At 46.1% G+C, this 16,020-nt stretch overlaps 1 protein-coding gene and 1 long non-coding RNA gene across 2 annotated transcripts in view; both read right to left on the reverse strand.

Annotated features, from left to right (window-relative positions):
* Positions 1 to 16,020, reverse strand: part of Asic2 (acid sensing ion channel subunit 2) — a 1,069,830-nt gene that overhangs the window by 794,970 nt on the left and 258,840 nt on the right. The window lies entirely within an intron of this gene.
* Positions 3,293 to 5,893, reverse strand: LOC131917490 (uncharacterized). The gene is made up of 3 exons (XR_009380678.1): positions 5,755 to 5,893; positions 5,486 to 5,662; positions 3,293 to 3,725 (listed from the first exon to the last, which is right to left on the reverse strand). It is a non-coding gene; the product is annotated as an uncharacterized LOC131917490 (long non-coding RNA).

Here is a 16,020-nt window from a genome sequence, read left to right on the forward strand (position 1 = left end):
TTGCACACTTTGAGAAGGCATTGGGACCATGCTGACATCTATGTGGGTCCATTAAAGAACATTTTCTTTCCTTTAAAGACCAACTTGAGGGGAGAAGGCCAGACAGATTATCTGAGTGATCATTACTAGTGTTTTCACCGTCACCCCAAGAAACGATTGTGGAGATCTCACATGTCCTCAACAGTGGCCTAAACAGAAAACCACAAACATCTACGATTTTTGTCATGACGTGTGTCGCTGATGTGTACAGTTCTCAGGCAACTCAAGAGGCTGTAAGCCATAAAAGAGCCTGGAGTATTATGGACCTTACAAGTTAAACTTGCTTTAAACCTAACAGCAGACAAATAGAGCCTGATGCAGAAAGAGGTCACTGTCCTGTTCTACCTTCGTCCCACACTGCATGACTTCTAGCCTGGCCATTATCCTTTTGGAAAGCTGTTGGTAGTGTGGAGCCATGAGTACTGTGTGCTGACAAGTGACACATTGCCTGTGGAAGATGAATCAGATGCGTAGGAAAAGATCTCAGGGGAATATCAGTGTGAATGAGTAGGATTTCAGAGTGACAGATTTGGATTTGATGAAAAAAAAAAAAAGGTTGTTTGAAGCTGTTAAAGCTGAGCTGCCTACCCGTGGAGGCACCTGGAAGGTAGAACGTCCCACAGATGCTCCAAAGCATAAAACGACGGGATCTCCAACCTGTAGATCCTTTGCCATGGACACAGAAATGCAGTCCTCTCCTACCTGCTAATCACCTGCAGTGATCTAATCTTTGGACCTGCTGTCTGTCTTCCCGTGGGATATAACTCCCATGAAAACAGGGACTTTGGTTTATTTGCTTTGGTGTCCCAAGAATCTGGAACAGTGGCAAGTGTATGGGAAGTGGGCAGTGAATATCACAAGAAGGAAGAATAAGAGAAGGCCAAGGAAGGAACATGATTGTGTTTGAAAGGCTGGTCTTAAAACTGGCTTTCAAAACTTTAACTCAAATTTATGCCTTCCTTGAATAACACCTCACATGGGACCCCAATACATAAAATGGATGAATGTGATGTTTTAATAGTGTACATTTAATCATAGGTCTCAATGTAAAACATTTATTTCTGTTTGTAATAAAAAGACTGGCTGAGAACTATGAGATTGTTTTGATAAACATGATAAAACTTCTGAAATCAAGGCTGCTAGGAGACTCAGACTATAATTTATTCTTCCATTTCCTTTCACTTGCAGAGCACTGGGAAAGCTCAGATTCATGCAGAAAAGTAGTTGCAAATGATACCAGCCTCATAGCTCATCTGGCAATCTCAGGATAATTCTTCAATTAAACTGATGCAGAAGCCTGCAAAGGGAGCAGTTGGAAAATTGAGCTTGAAAGTTGAACCTCTTACTGTCTGTAACCGTGGGTTGTGCCTCTTCCTGTACATTCAAAACTCAGACAAGAGGAGGCGAGGCTCCCCAGAAGTGGCAGCAGTGTTTTGATGGGTGACATTATCCTAGCTCTGATGAGTTATACATCCGGTGATAATTGCACAAGCAACCATTAGGCCACGATGGAGTCAAGCATCCTCTCCTTGCCTGACTCTTAATTGAACATAAGACTGTGTTTCCATGCTGGGGAACTGCATAATTTTATAGACACAAAGATTCTCAGCCACAAATTTATTTTTTTTAAATCACTGCAAAGACAAAATCTTCATAGCCAATAACTCATTTCCAGTATGTTCTACATAGAGTTCTGAGAATTGCCCAAAGTATCCTGGCAATGCCATTTGATGTATTGGTGGCTAAACTTTGGTGCTAGTACACATTACGTTCTATGGTGTTCTTTCAAGTGACTATAACTAATAGAATACATTACCATACATTTTTCCAGCCCCTGCTTAACAAGAAATCTTAATTGAGTTTTTTGGCGGTGGCTGGAGCTACGGAGATGATGGCTCAGTGCTCTACATAAGCATGAGGACTGAGTTTGGAAGCCCAGAACCTATGTAAATGTTGGGTGGGCATGGTGGCCAGCCTGCCATTCCTGAGCTATGAAGTCAGAGACAGGGATACCTGGAGCTAGCTAGCTAGACCAGATATAGCATCAAGCTCTGGGTTCAGTTGAGAGGCCCTGCCTCGATGAATAAGATGGAGAGAGACTGGGGAAGACTCCTGGTGTCAGCATCCGGCCTCCAGATGCATGCACACACATGTTCAAGCACCCAAGTGAACGGTTATAACCTCCAGAGTCCCATCTGTAACATTACAGGGGACAAAGGTGCTTCTGCCCCAGTGAAGAAGACAGATGTTGACAAACATCTAAGGAAGATAGCCATCAGGAGATGGCATATATCTATTTCTCCAGCCTTCATTTCAGAGGTGACAGTGACCCTCAGCTCTGTAAGCCACCAAAGGAAGAGACAGATACCCAACCTCATTTAAAGAATGACCTAGTTGTCAAACAAAGGTATTACTGTGTTATTTGTATCAATGATTACATCAGATTTTAAGTTATAACATTTATTGACTATTTACCTCTGTGTTAGGTATTTTCACAACAGAATTTCATAAATTGTTTTACCCTTTAGAGTAATTTCAAAATTCCTATCTTTTAGTAATCTCATTTCATAGGTGGGGAAACTGAGGCACATGGATGTTAAATAACTGGACTAAAGCCATGCAGTGACACCAGGACTGAGACACACTGAGCTCCAAAGTCTAAACTTTTAATAACTCTGAAATACAAACAGAGTGTGGAAGAACCTAGGGTTAGGAGATAAAGGGGTTCAGTTGTAGGATACATGTCTCCAAAAGCCAAGTAATTGCTATGTCATTGGGACTCAACTGTCTTACCTGAATAGCACCCAGTTATATTTCCTGGTGTTCAGCTAGCTTTCACCTTAGCCTACAGTGAGACCATTTTCCTTCACCTGGAAATGCCTCCCCAAGTTTATCATTTATGCTAGGAGGGAAACACATAACTCTCCATCATTTTGCTTCATAACTAGCACTACCAGAATGGTAGTGAAGCATACAGCTGTAATGTGGCATTGAGCTTCAAGATGTGCAGTGGGTGGGGAAAAACGAGCCCTGAATCAGTGAGGTAATATAATCTGTGGGAAGAACAGACCTTAGGCAGCACACAGTAGCTCTGCCAGTAAAGCACTGTGTGACCCGGACTGTTTAGTTTCAGTTTTCTTTTCTTTTTTTTTTTTTTTTTTTGGTTTTTCGAGACAGGGTTTCTCTGTGTAGCTTTGCGCCTTTCCTGTAGTTTCAGTTTTCTAAGCTTAGTAACGTTAGCAATGTTCTTTCTAGGATAAAGAGGTGGTCAGACATTAAATGGCTTGACTTTGCACATGTTAGAATGCTACCATTCATTTTTATCATGTGATCTATACATATGATTCAAATGGTCTCATATATATATATATGAGGTAGATATTTCCTCAAACGTTGTGACAAGGAGTTGGAAATTCTGACAAATTAGCTGTGGTTATCTGAGTAACAGGGCTGGTGATATCTGAGTGTTATCTCATCAGCCCACTGCCTCAAGTCCTGCCCAAGCTCCTCGAAGTTCTTAGCTGTTAGCTGGAATGAACTTTTTCCTGGTAGACTTCCTTTCATGCCTTTTGAATTGGGAGGACTTTAGAGAAGTTACACACAGATCAGCTGTCCATGTTCTTTTCTGAATGACAGATATGTTGTCTAAGATCTCCAAAGGCAGGCACATCTAAAGGGAGAGAACCCTGGAGAGAGACAAGATGAGTTTGGAGGTGAGCAAGCATTACAATGCATCCACATCTGGTCCCAGGGAGCATGAATTATTAAGAAAACTTTGGGCTCTGTGACTCCTCTCACAGGCCAGACAGTATATAGGTTTTGGAAATCAGCCATTCCTAAATGGGATCTATAGGAGGAGGCCAAGGTGACAGTCAATACTAGCCATAGGCCCAGTGCCTGAGCTCATCTGAAACACAAGCTTAGGTCTACCAGTGGTCAGTGTCCGCTAGCTCCACCTTCTGGTTCTGCTGGGGATGAACACAGTGAGCTATTTACCCTTCCCAGGGTATGGGTGCTTTGGAGGCCTCACTTATAGCTCTGATTGCCAAGCCCTTGGTGGTTGGTTTCATTCTGTTTAATCTCACTCATGTACAAAGAGTGGGATGGGAAAGGATGAATGAGCTTGTTCTAAATTCAGCAGGTAAATTAAAGACGTGTATGATGCCACCCCACCATAATGAATATTTTTCTGTCAGCGTAACTGACATTTCCAATCCGACTCCTTTCAGTGTGGGATGTTTGCTGTTAAACACACATGCGTGTCGCCCACATACAACAACACTGTGGATTCTTTGCACATCCCACACCTGTGAGCAGACAGATTGCCAGTGGCAACCTCTTGCATCCACAGCTACTTTCCCAGGACTCAATTTTCCAAAGCAGAGGCCAGAGAACCAGGGCAGTACAATTGTCCAAACCTAACGATGTTATCTCTTCCCACTGCACAATTTCATCTCAGGTCAGCCCATACACCTTTCTCTAGGTCTCAGCAAAGTCTTGTTTCTCCCAGGAGCCTTCTCAGAGGCTGCAGGGCAGAGTCCCCAAGTTCCATCCAGGCACATGTAAACCAGGCATCTGAAGACTTGAAACATCTCCAGTGCTCTCTCTTTGTCTCTCCCAGAGACAGAGACCCCTGCGGGACATCTGAGGCAGACAAAGGAGCCTCCAGTGAGAAAGTATCTATTAGCTTCAAGTTCTTCCACTGTCATGCATTCCGGGAAAATGCACATGTTGTCCCTGAGCCTCAGTCTTTTCATCTACAAACTGGGGAGAGTAACTGTGCCTCCTCTGCCCAGCTCAGCTCTGCAGCCAGCCCCCTCAAGGCTACCATTCTAGTAAAAGGAATTCCTGGACTGCTGGCCCTATAGACATCCTTACCACTTTCCCTTATCCAGCCTCACTAGACTCTGTTTCCTGCTCTGTTCCTACATCTTCAGCCCTCTTTCTGCTCATTGCTAGGTACATATTAATCCTAGACATGAGAGTGGCCTATTTCCTGGGAACAGTCATCCCTCTACTTCTGGCAATGTCCAGTGCACTGTACTGTGTGCCCTCAGCTTGCCATGGTAAGCCAGAGTCTGTTTACATTCCCATCACTCAACATTCCTTGGGCATCTCAGTGTACTGGGGCAGAGAAGAGACTGGGGTGTCCCTGGCATCCAGGGTAGCCCAGGTGTGGGACAAAAGAGCAGATGACAAGGCTCTGGTAGGTGTTCTCACTCAGGGAGTCTGGGGAGGCTTCACAGAGGAAGCGGGGGAGCAGGCATCAGTTGGAAAGGTGAGAGTGGTGGTGGTGACTGTAGGAAGCTTTTTAGACAGAAGAATGTGCAAATACAAACATACGGGAGAAAATAGGAGCTTGGTTTGTTCCAGGCACCATATAAGGTAGATATAGTGAAAGCATCTGACAAAATGGGCCACGGATTGGAGAGGCAGGGAGACGTACTTGGGGCCTTCTAGCCAGCAGACTCCAGTGGGCAGGTTGGTGCCTGTATGGACGACTTCAGAACCCTGGTTCTTCCCACTCCGCTCTGTCATTGCAAGAGGGGGTAGGCAGTAGCACTCCTGGGAATGTTGCTGCAGTGAAGCAGATGCCAATGTGGCCCTGGCCAAAAAATGCATTCTGCTGGAAAAGAGATTAGCTTAGAAGATTTCTAAAGAAGATCAGGTCCCAAGGAAGCAGTGAGGTTTGTCATCTGTCACCAAGTCACTCACCACAATTCTGGCAACAAGGTGAGCAGCATGAGGGCCTTGTGGGAAAGAGGCTCCTCTTTCCTTCTTACATGCTAAGCTGCTGAGGTCCTCTCTTCTCCCTCCTCCTCCTCCTTCTCCCTCCTCCTTCTTCTCCCTCCTCCTTCTTCTCCCTCCTCCTCCTTTCTACTCTTCCTCCCTCCTCCCCCTCCCTCCTCTCCCTCTCCCTCTCCTCTCCCTCCCCCCCACCCTCCCCCTTCTCCTTCCTTCTCCCCCTTCTCCTCCTTTTCTGCTCTCTTAACACTAAGCACTACTCAGGAGAGGTAGGGCTGTCAGCTGAGGTGCGGGAGGATACATTATGACCTAGAAGCTACAGAGGAGGGATGCCAAGACACTGTCCCCTCCCTGCTTCAAGGGGGCCTAGCTTTAGGGGCCCTGGCACTCTTGGGACCTATCTCTGATCCTTTTATCTGGATATTTACAGAACGTTCTGAGGAGCTGATTTGCCTCATGATATTATAAAAGAGCAGAAATAACACTGTCAGCATTTCAGGTACCCAGTAATTCCTAGCTGTCGGCTCCCCAAGGCATTCCAGGCAGCAGCTGGCAGGTGAGAGGGAGAAAGTGGAGGGAGGCTCCAGCCCAGAGTGCACACATTAGCAGGCCAGACCCCCAGTTCTCAGGGGCTCCAGACCCCCAGTTCTCAGGGGCTCCAGACCCCCAGTTCTCAGGGGCTCCAGTAAGCAAAGTCAGAAAACCCAGGAAGGGGAAGTGAGAGAGAAAAGCGACATTCACGGACATCTTCTGTGCACATTGTCTTTTCCATCCTGTGGCAGGGGGACCTGGCCTGATTCTATAGCCAAGGAAACCGAGGCTCCGGGGGATGCTAAATTATTTGCTAGAGTAACACACCAAGGGTGAGGGAAATCGGCATCGATATTTCAGAAAAGTTAGCCTATTTTTCACAACTAGTGGTTGGTTTGAGGTAAAACCTGGGTCCTGCATTCTTCTCTAATGAGCATTTGTATGTGTGGCGAATACTCTCACCACAAGCAGGTGCTCGGAGCTGACTCTCAGCCAGACCCGGAGCTGTGCCTCTGCCCATTGGGAGACCCACAGGGAAGACGAGCCAGGAAGCAGATAGGACAGTAGGCTATGGGGTAGAACACCATGGGTGACACTTCCTAGGCTCTAGAGCTTCATTACACACTGCTAGTGATCCTCACAAGACCTCAGTGGAGTACACAGATCACTATGGCTCTCTGTGGGAGGGGCACTGAGGGATGAATCTGAGTGGCCATCTACCTGCTCAAGGTCAGATGCTCAGTAGGTGACCAATCTAGGACCCAAAAGCCCAGGTCTACCAGATAAATCTGGTCTCTTGAAATCATAAGCGTTGCTTCCAATTCAGAGTTGGTTGGGGGCCAATGAACTCTCAAGGGAGGAGAGCTGGGCACCATGGAGACATTGATTAAGAATCAAACAAGCAAAGAAAGTGAGACTGCAAACATTCTGCAAGATGGCTTCCAAGACTGGCCAAGGGGAAGAGCAATTTCTAAGTCTAGAGGAGCAAGCAGGACTCAAGCATGCAAACCCTTTCCATCTATGAAAAAGAGTTGAGATTCCGTGTTGACAGCAGCAAGGTTCCTGGAAGGACTTCATTCAAAGGAAAGAGCTGGTCCAATTTGCATTTTGCTGCCATACGGATTGGATTTGAGGCAAAGCTGGAGGCTGAGAAATCAGTGGATGCTGCTATGGACATGGGTCGTTAATTACAAAGCAGGAGCGACAGGGATACAGGGTGTTTTTTTTCTGAGTTCTGTTATGTTAAAGGGTTGCTGTTTCTTGTGAGAAACACGTCCTGAGAGATGTAGATGTGATTGTCGCCTCATTGGAGCTTCCCTCCTGACTGTGCCTATCACTTTGCCATTGTTATTCCCTCCAGGAGCTCCACAAAAGCAGGGATTGGGGCACATGGGGGTCTGAGGATCTGTTTGAGGCTGGAAAGGCTTGGTAGGGGCATCGCAACAGCTATGCATTCAGGCAGATGGGCCAGGCTGTAGTCATTTCTTCTCATTAAACCATATAGTCACAAAAATTCCTGTACATGAGTCAAAAACACGATCAAGATTGAGATGCGGTGCCCTGGACCAAAGGATGTCGACACTATAGTCTCCATTTGCTGCCGCCTCCCTAACCTCTGGAGAGCTGGTAAATGGATCCCATTTTTCTCCATGTTTAGTTCTTCTGAATAAATTTCCTTAAGCCTCTGGCGGCAATTACCACTTGTCTGCTGGCAAGTACCAGCCGATGACAAAGAGAGAGAACAATAGCAAATAGATATTAAGAGGAGAACTTGAAAACAGTTGATCTGCTCAGTTTGACAGGCTGTTGTTGGGTTCGGTTTAGGGGGTGGTGTTTTGTGGGCATGTTTCCTCTGGGCTGTGATGGGAGGATGCATACATAATAGAGCCGTATTTTCTGCAGGTGAAATTGTTGCTGGCTCCTTGGACCGAATGGAATCTATCAACAGTACGGGGTTTGCATGGAGCCCTAGGCATCTAGTACTGCCCTGGCTATGGGGAGTCATAATTTCCTGTTCAGGTCACTGGGTCAGTATTTCTTGCCTCTGTGACACACAGCCAGTGTCAGTCATTACTGGAGAAATGTGGGCAAAGGAGACCAAGGAAAGCTCCCTAGAGCAGGAATTAAGAGATAAGGTTATAATTCTGTCATTTACCAAGTGACCTTGGACCTCATGTTTCTCATCTCTTGAAAGGCAGAGTGCTCCAGAGAGGTGGGGTGTGAGGATGAAACAATTTCAAAGCTCTCTTCTAGCCTGGTCTCGTGGGAAGGGGCCAGCAACCACCAGGTCCCCAATTCTCCTGGAGAAGGTCTCTTAGGAAAAGCTCTGGCAGAAGAAGAGAGGTCCTCTGAGGAGGAAGGCTTTCTTCTGTTACTCCCCAAGAGGTCGGGTTGTGTGTCAGAGATGGTGCTGCAACTGTTCTGGGAAGAGAAGCAGAGGAGAGTGAGCTTTGCTGACTGGTAGGGATGGAACAGGGCTCCCAGGGTGACAGGGAAGGACACTTCTGTCCAGTTCAGTGCCTGATTTCAAAACAAATGAACAGCTATAACCAAAAGTAAAGATGTCTTTCCCACTAATCTTTGCTTCTGTTTATTCTAGAAGCAAAAGGCCAAGGATGTGTCTGAAGACCTAAATCAAAATTCTTTACATGGACCCTTTGTGGCGGGAGGGAGCTCTATCCCTTGTAGGGAGTTCACCCATCCCTGCATTCTACTCACTAGATATCACACCCTGTTGTGATAACCCAAACTGTTTCCAGACATTGCCATATGTCTCCTGGCACCCAAGTCACCTACAATTGAGAAATGCTGCTGCCACTGGGCCATCAGACTTTAAAGCCAGATTTGTTTCTTTCCCAAGTGGGATCATCTCTTGATTTTCTTGGTGCAGAGACTTGGAAGGAGCTCCCTAAATGGAGACGTCCTGGTGCTGTTTTCATGCTCAGATTAGGAGTGTCTGCCACTCTCGGGGCTCAGGAGGAAGGCCAAACAAGGAGCTGGATGAAAAGGACCATTCCAGAGCCAGCCCAGTCTCTGTGCTGGGATGCATGCTTCATATGAGGCATGCATCATTAGCCTGTACTCATTGTCTCAGAGCTGGACCAAATCAACCCAGTCTTCTATTGAGCATGGGGGAAAGAGAAGATGCTGTTTGTCCAGGAGGTTGCACAGAGAGGGGTCCAGCATCTATCTATCATGAAGTAAGGATGTTGTCTAATGATGAGAACAGTCAGATCTCAGCTTGCTTCCAGAAGAGCAATGCATCCCTTTGTCAAAGCACATTACTCCTCGGGTCTTTTAGCTACATAAAACTATGGAAATGAATGGCGAAGGAGATTTTCTTTATCACCGCCAAGCTTCTCTATTAACTTTTAGGTGGCTAGCCTATGCCCCTTTCTAGTGGGGATCAGAAGGGGTTAATGGTTGATAATTTCACTCAGGTCTTTTCTACAAGGGGGAAGTCTCTATGCTCCTCTCTAAGACAGGCCCCCAAGATGGGTCTTATTTCAACGCCTATGTTCTGCTCTGAAATGTAAGCAAATCCTTGCTCCATGGTTACCTGGTAACTAAGGTGCCTATGTGGGAAGTGCAGTGTTTTAAGCTGGGGTCACAGACTTCCCTGAAATTGCACACCATTCATTGTGTAGGTGAGAATGAGTATTTCTGTGAAGAAAGGTCCCTGGCTTTTATTAAATTACAAAACTGTCTATGATGAGAGATAAAAGGGCTTGAGGTTTAACTCCTTCCATCAAGGGCAGCAATAGGGTAGGATCTATCCATAGTGTTCAGGTTGGTCCCCAGGGCAGGACTTACCCATGCACTTATCTTGAGGGTCTAGCCTCAAGACTGATCTAGTACTGATATGCACAAATGCTTGCTTACTGTGACAAGCCAGAGAATTCACCAATAAGGTAACCATACTGGGAGTCAAGAGACAAGGTTCTGATCTTCTCTTTGCTGCCAAATGGGTACAAGACCTGACATTGCAGATTCTCTAGGCCTCAGCTCCTCACCTTTCATGCACCTTTGCAGGTCTCCTCATTATGATTAGATAAATTCACCACTAAGAAAATTGTAGTATTTGACATTCGCATAGAAACCCAAAGTTCTCACTTTGACTGAATAAATGAAACAGAGGTCTATCCTGGTACAGCACATCTTCTAATGTGTAAACTGTTTGCCCTGGTAAATATCTATTGCTTGGAGAATAGGGTGAGATCAGGGTGTGTTTCTTCGGGAGTTAATAGTCTATTATCAACTCCAGCTGAGTGATGGAGGAGTGAGCCTATCTGCTCCTGCACGGTGGGTGTGTACACTTAGTAGTCAACTTGTCTACACATGTGCATGTGCATTAAGAAAATATAGCACATATCTGTGGAGACTGTGGCATTTGTGGACTGTGCCTATATACTCTTTGCCCACCCATGCATGTGTGTGTGTGTGTGTGTGTGTGTGTGTGTGTGTGCACATGCACACTGAGAATTGATTTGTTTGAACAGTGAAGAAAGTCTATTTGGTGTTTGTGTGCATCCATGACAAATGTGTTTATGTGGGGAATTAGCATGATTTCCTATGTCTTCTGGTGAAGATAAGGGTTTATGAATCATGCTTGAGGATTCCCTGAAAGCAAGAAACTACAGGCTGCGACGAAGCTGCAGAGAAGTAGAACCCCAGCCTTTGCTGCTCTGCAGATGTGCCAACTTGCAGACCCTGGAGTGTGTTGCCTGTGGATTGCCCTCCCTAATAATGTGTGAGCACAGTGACTCAGCCGGGGCTGAGGTCTGGGGGACTCTGTCACACTCATGGCCAATTCACATTTGTCACTTGCCTGGTGAGCTTTCTGATTAGGAGTATCCCTCCTTGTGAGTAGTGTTGTCAGCTTGTGGTTGTTATTCTCAGGAGGACATGTGCTGTCTCCAGGGCTGGGTGGGATTGCTATTTCTCCAATTCCCTCTGTCCCTGGGCATGAGCAGAAATGGGAGGAAACTCTGAGCCAGGTTCCTGCAGGGCAGATAGTTGAGTTAATGAACTACACAGGCAGCCTGGGATTTTCTTCTGAGATGGTCGGGGCAGATAGAGGAGGTGCAGACAGCAGAGAGTCTGGCCACTTAGGATATCCCTATGAGAAAAGCTGAGCTGCTTGGGGAAGATGAGTGGAACGACATGAGGGAGGAGGGAGAGAGGTGTATGTAGATGAGCATCACTTGTCCATGCTGAAGCAGGAAAAAAAGAAAAAGAAAAAAGAAAAACTGGAACTGAAGATCCTAGTCTGTCCCCAGCCAGCTTTATGACGAGTAACCATTCTTCTTCCTCTTATGGTGCCTCTGAGGAATCTTCCACATATGTTGAAGACGACCTTACAGTTTGAGATTTGAGTTGGTGACTTTAAATAGAGTGAAAGTATAAGCATTGGGTCCCATAGCGTTAGTTCCTGAATAGACATACAGGATTGTAGAGGAGGGAATTTACCTTCTAGGGACACATGTAAATTCAGGGTTACTAATTCAGAAACCCTACCTGGTTGTTTTGATGATTAAATTAAACAGTTGTGTAAAATGGCTGAAAATTTACAGCTATAATGATGTTTTGGTTAAAAAACACCTCAGTGCATTATTGTAGAGGGATGAAGTGAAATCCCACATGATGATGGATGGTGGTGGTAGTGATAACCATGGTAGTGATGGTGGTGGTGGTAGTGATGGTGTTGATAGATGGGTGTGGGGGACAACTGGGGCAATGCTGTATGTTTCTTGGTGCATCTTTAGGACTATACCCCTTTTTCTGTTGCCTCACCAAGAGCAGAAGATGGAAAGCAATGATGAAGTCCTAAACTTCAAATCTCTTAGGCCTGGCTTTGGAATGGCCAGCTCTACCAACTCCTCATGATACAGGGAGTATCCAAATATCTCTCACATCGCAGTTGATTCATGTAGTGCAATCTACTCCAGTTGCTGCCTGTGATGTGTAATAGTCACACCTGTCCTGGTTACTCAGAATAGAAACATCATTGATTAGGCCCTTGTCCCCGAGAAACTCTTAGTCTAAAATAGGGTATAATAGGAAAGAGGAAGAAGAAGAAAAGAAGGAGGGATAGGAGGATGAAGAAGAAGAAGAAGAAGAAGAAGAAGAAGAAGAAGAAGAAGAAGAAGAAGAAGAAGAAGAAGAAGAAGAACAACAACAACAACAACAACAACAACAACAACAACAACAAGGTGGCTCACAGACCTGCAGCAGGTGAGTAAGGTTCTGAAAGGTGCTCAGGTAAATTCCTTAGTGAGTTGTCCTGGGAGAACTCTGAGCTCTGGTCCTCCATGGAATTCTTATAGGTAGGTGGGGGTATGCAGTCCTTTATCTGTCCTTAGGACCATCCTTATTCCCACCCCCATTCTGTTTTTTTGTTTGTTTGTTTGTTTGTTTTTTGCTTCACCTGTTGGTTGGGTCACCTATTCAGAGGTAGCTGGGCCACAGGCTTCCCATTTGTACATCAATGCAATGAACCTATGCAGGGGTAAAACAAACTTCATTCTATGGGACACAGGAACCCAGCTGGGAGACAAGTGTCTCAAGGAATGCCATCTCCAGCAATAGATACCAAAGCCAGCTTGCTCTTTGCCCCTCTGCATGGCTGCCCAGCAGGATTTAGACTGCTGGTTGGAGAGAAATGGCTAATGAGGGGCTCCGTGCCGCAGGCCCAGGAGCAATTCCCTCTGTGCCCTCAACTACAGATAGGAATTTTGCTTATTTCAAAGACCTCATTAACGCTGAGGTTGGTGGGAGCAGCTTCACAGCTGATTTATCTCCAGGAATCAAAGACAGCCGGAGTGCCCCACAAACAGCCAGGAGCCACTTGCTCTGATGGTCTCTCCTCTGTTCTCACCTCCCAGGTGCCTGTGATGGCCTATGCCAGGGTGAAGGAGCCTCAGAGACCTTTCCCAAGGGCTTGAATTATGCAAAAGCAGAGTCTGCACCTGAGACCTTCTGGCACCTTCTGGGAGCCTCCATGAACGGCATACATTTATATTGGTCTCATTCAAGTCCGTTATAGTTTGAACAGGAACTATCCCCACAGGAAAATGATTAGTCCTGGGGGTGCTGAATGGATCAATGAACTAATTCTTTGATGAATTCTTGGTATGATGGCATTACTGGAAGTCAGAGAAAGGCAGGAAGTGGGGCTTAGCCAGAGGAAGTAGGACACTCAGGCCATATACTCGGGACTACATCTCATCTTAGCTCCTTTACGTGTTTCTCTCTTTGCTTCCGACATGACAAGAAATATAGAACAGCTCCTGCCATACATCCTTGGAACCACAGCATTTCACCTAAGTGCATGGAGTCACACCATCATGAGCTAAACCCTCTGAAACCATGAGCCAGAGTGAGTCTTGCTTCCTTCAAGTTGTTTCTGTTGAATATTTGGTCACAATTATAATTTAAAAAATATGAACTCCCAGGGGCCCATTCTTCAGACCAGTACAGATAAGTCAGTGGCCGTGGTGTGACCCCAACCGGGCACAAAAGTGAAGGTACATTGTGGTGACAGGAAACGTGGGTCTGTCACTAACTCAGTGGATGTGGCCTTTGAGTCCCTATGCAGCCACAGGAGGGGATCATCTCAGAAATTCCTCAAGGTCCCCTCTAGCTCTCACACAAACCTGATGCAGACTCTTGGAATGGAGACTGTCATTAGGAAGACAGGCCATGTTCACTCATGTGATTGCCAGCCACTGAGTAGTCAATACCTCCCACTCATCGTGCCAAATGCTGGGGCTCCAAGGCCGACTGTGTCCAGATGTGTACACATTCCTGATCATTTTCAGTAGCATGAAATAAGAAACAAAGAAGATGTAACGTGATACAGTTGTGCTCAGATAATTTTGTCTAAATATAAGAAATAAAAATGATGAATAATATCCCCAAGGTCCAAGTGTGGTGGAGGAGTTATGCAGCTGTACAGTGTGGCCTGAGTCCTGCTTAGAGCACAGTGAGGTGATCTCAATACCCAATGCTTAGGAGACACTCAACAAATGTGTGTGGAAAGAAAGAGGGGGAGGTAGGAGGCCATGAGGCAGAGGAGATGGAAAATGGAAGGTGACCCAGAAAAGAAGAGGTGGTTGCTGTCTGCTTGCTACAAATAAGAAACTAAACCTGGAGCTGAGGTTGAATGGTTCAGGCAGATCACATTGACAGCACTGATAGACTGCAGGCGCAGAGAAGTCTCTGTTAGCCGGGGCCACAAGGAGAAGCATCAACAAAACAGAGTGACTTGAGAACATACTGATTAGAATTCAACACATCTAAAGAGCCAGACAGGCTCTGGCAGAGGCCATGGCAACTTCGGGTGGGCAGTTAGAGACAGGTACCACACAACATCAGTCAGGCCTGGGGACAGAAGCCGGGAATAGTGACATCTGGATCCCAGTTCTGATACCTGCTATCCACGGGACACTGAAGAAAGCCAAACCTTGCTTTGCTCATTTTTACCATGCAGATCATAGTGCCTGCCTTCTAGATGTCTGAAGATGAAATAAGGTATGCATGTTGCCAGGCATAATTTCTGATGAATAAATGAGAGACTGCCTTCCCTCAAGGTAGACAGGATGAGAACAAAATGGCAGGCTGCTGAGACCTCTGGAGCTGGCAGCAAACACAAAGAGAATATAAGGGATGATAAGAAGGCCCTTCAGGTTGGACATTGCCCTCCATCCTGAGGCTGACTCCTCTGATAATAGAGCCAGTGACACAGGCCGAGTCAAGGAGCCCAGAGTCCCTTCTTCTTGGTGGTCACAGAGCCGGTCTGGGTGGAGGTGTGACATTTTGAAATGATGAAATTCTGAGCTGCGGAGGGCTCATGGATTTAATCATCTCTTTCAGTGGTGAACTTCTGCCGGCTTCATAGAACATGAAGCTGCTAATGTCTGTCATCTGGAGCCTGTGTGACAGTTAATCTTGGTTGTCACTTGATTGGGTCTGGGAATCAACTAACAGACATACTTCTGAGCACGTCTGTAGAGGTATTTCCTAGAAGAATGAATCGAGGGGTGAAGATCTTTCCCCAGAGTAGGTTATAAGGAGGTCTGAGGGAAAGGTTGCTTTATTGCATGCCTGCCTTTGTACCTTGCAGGTGAGCACATCTATAGTGACGCTGTTGCTGCTGCCACCACTATCCTCTGCAGGGATTACAGACCACCCTTCTCCAGCCTTCTGACATGGACTGGAGGCTAATGGTTCTCCAGGAATCCTCCAGGGTTTCAGCATCAGATGGGAACTGTTGAGGCATCTGGCATCATAGACTGAGCGACTACCATACACACTCTCATTTTCTCCAGCGTGCAGACATCCATTGTTGGAGTACCCAGCCCAACATGAAAGCAAATCTAATAGATTATACCAACACACACACACACACACACACACAGACACAGAGAGAGACAGAGACAGAGACAGAGATAGAGAGACAGAGAGAGTTCTCTTTCTCTAGAGAATCCTGATGAATACAGCATGAATTGAATTATTCTTTTAGTGTGAGGCACTGGCAATGGGTGACAGAGTCCAGTGACACACTGCCTAAGTCTCCAAGGACTTTCTGATGTGCTTATGTTTCTTATTTGGGTTTTCACATTGTGAATTCATCCTTTCATAGGTTGCCACCATGACACTGTACGTTAACATCTCTAGTGGTCCTGGGTATGGAAACATCCCTGA

Source organism: Peromyscus eremicus, chromosome 8a (assembly GCF_949786415.1).
Source record: "Peromyscus eremicus chromosome 8a, PerEre_H2_v1, whole genome shotgun sequence".
In the NCBI taxonomy this organism is placed as follows: domain Eukaryota; kingdom Metazoa; phylum Chordata; class Mammalia; order Rodentia; family Cricetidae; genus Peromyscus; species Peromyscus eremicus.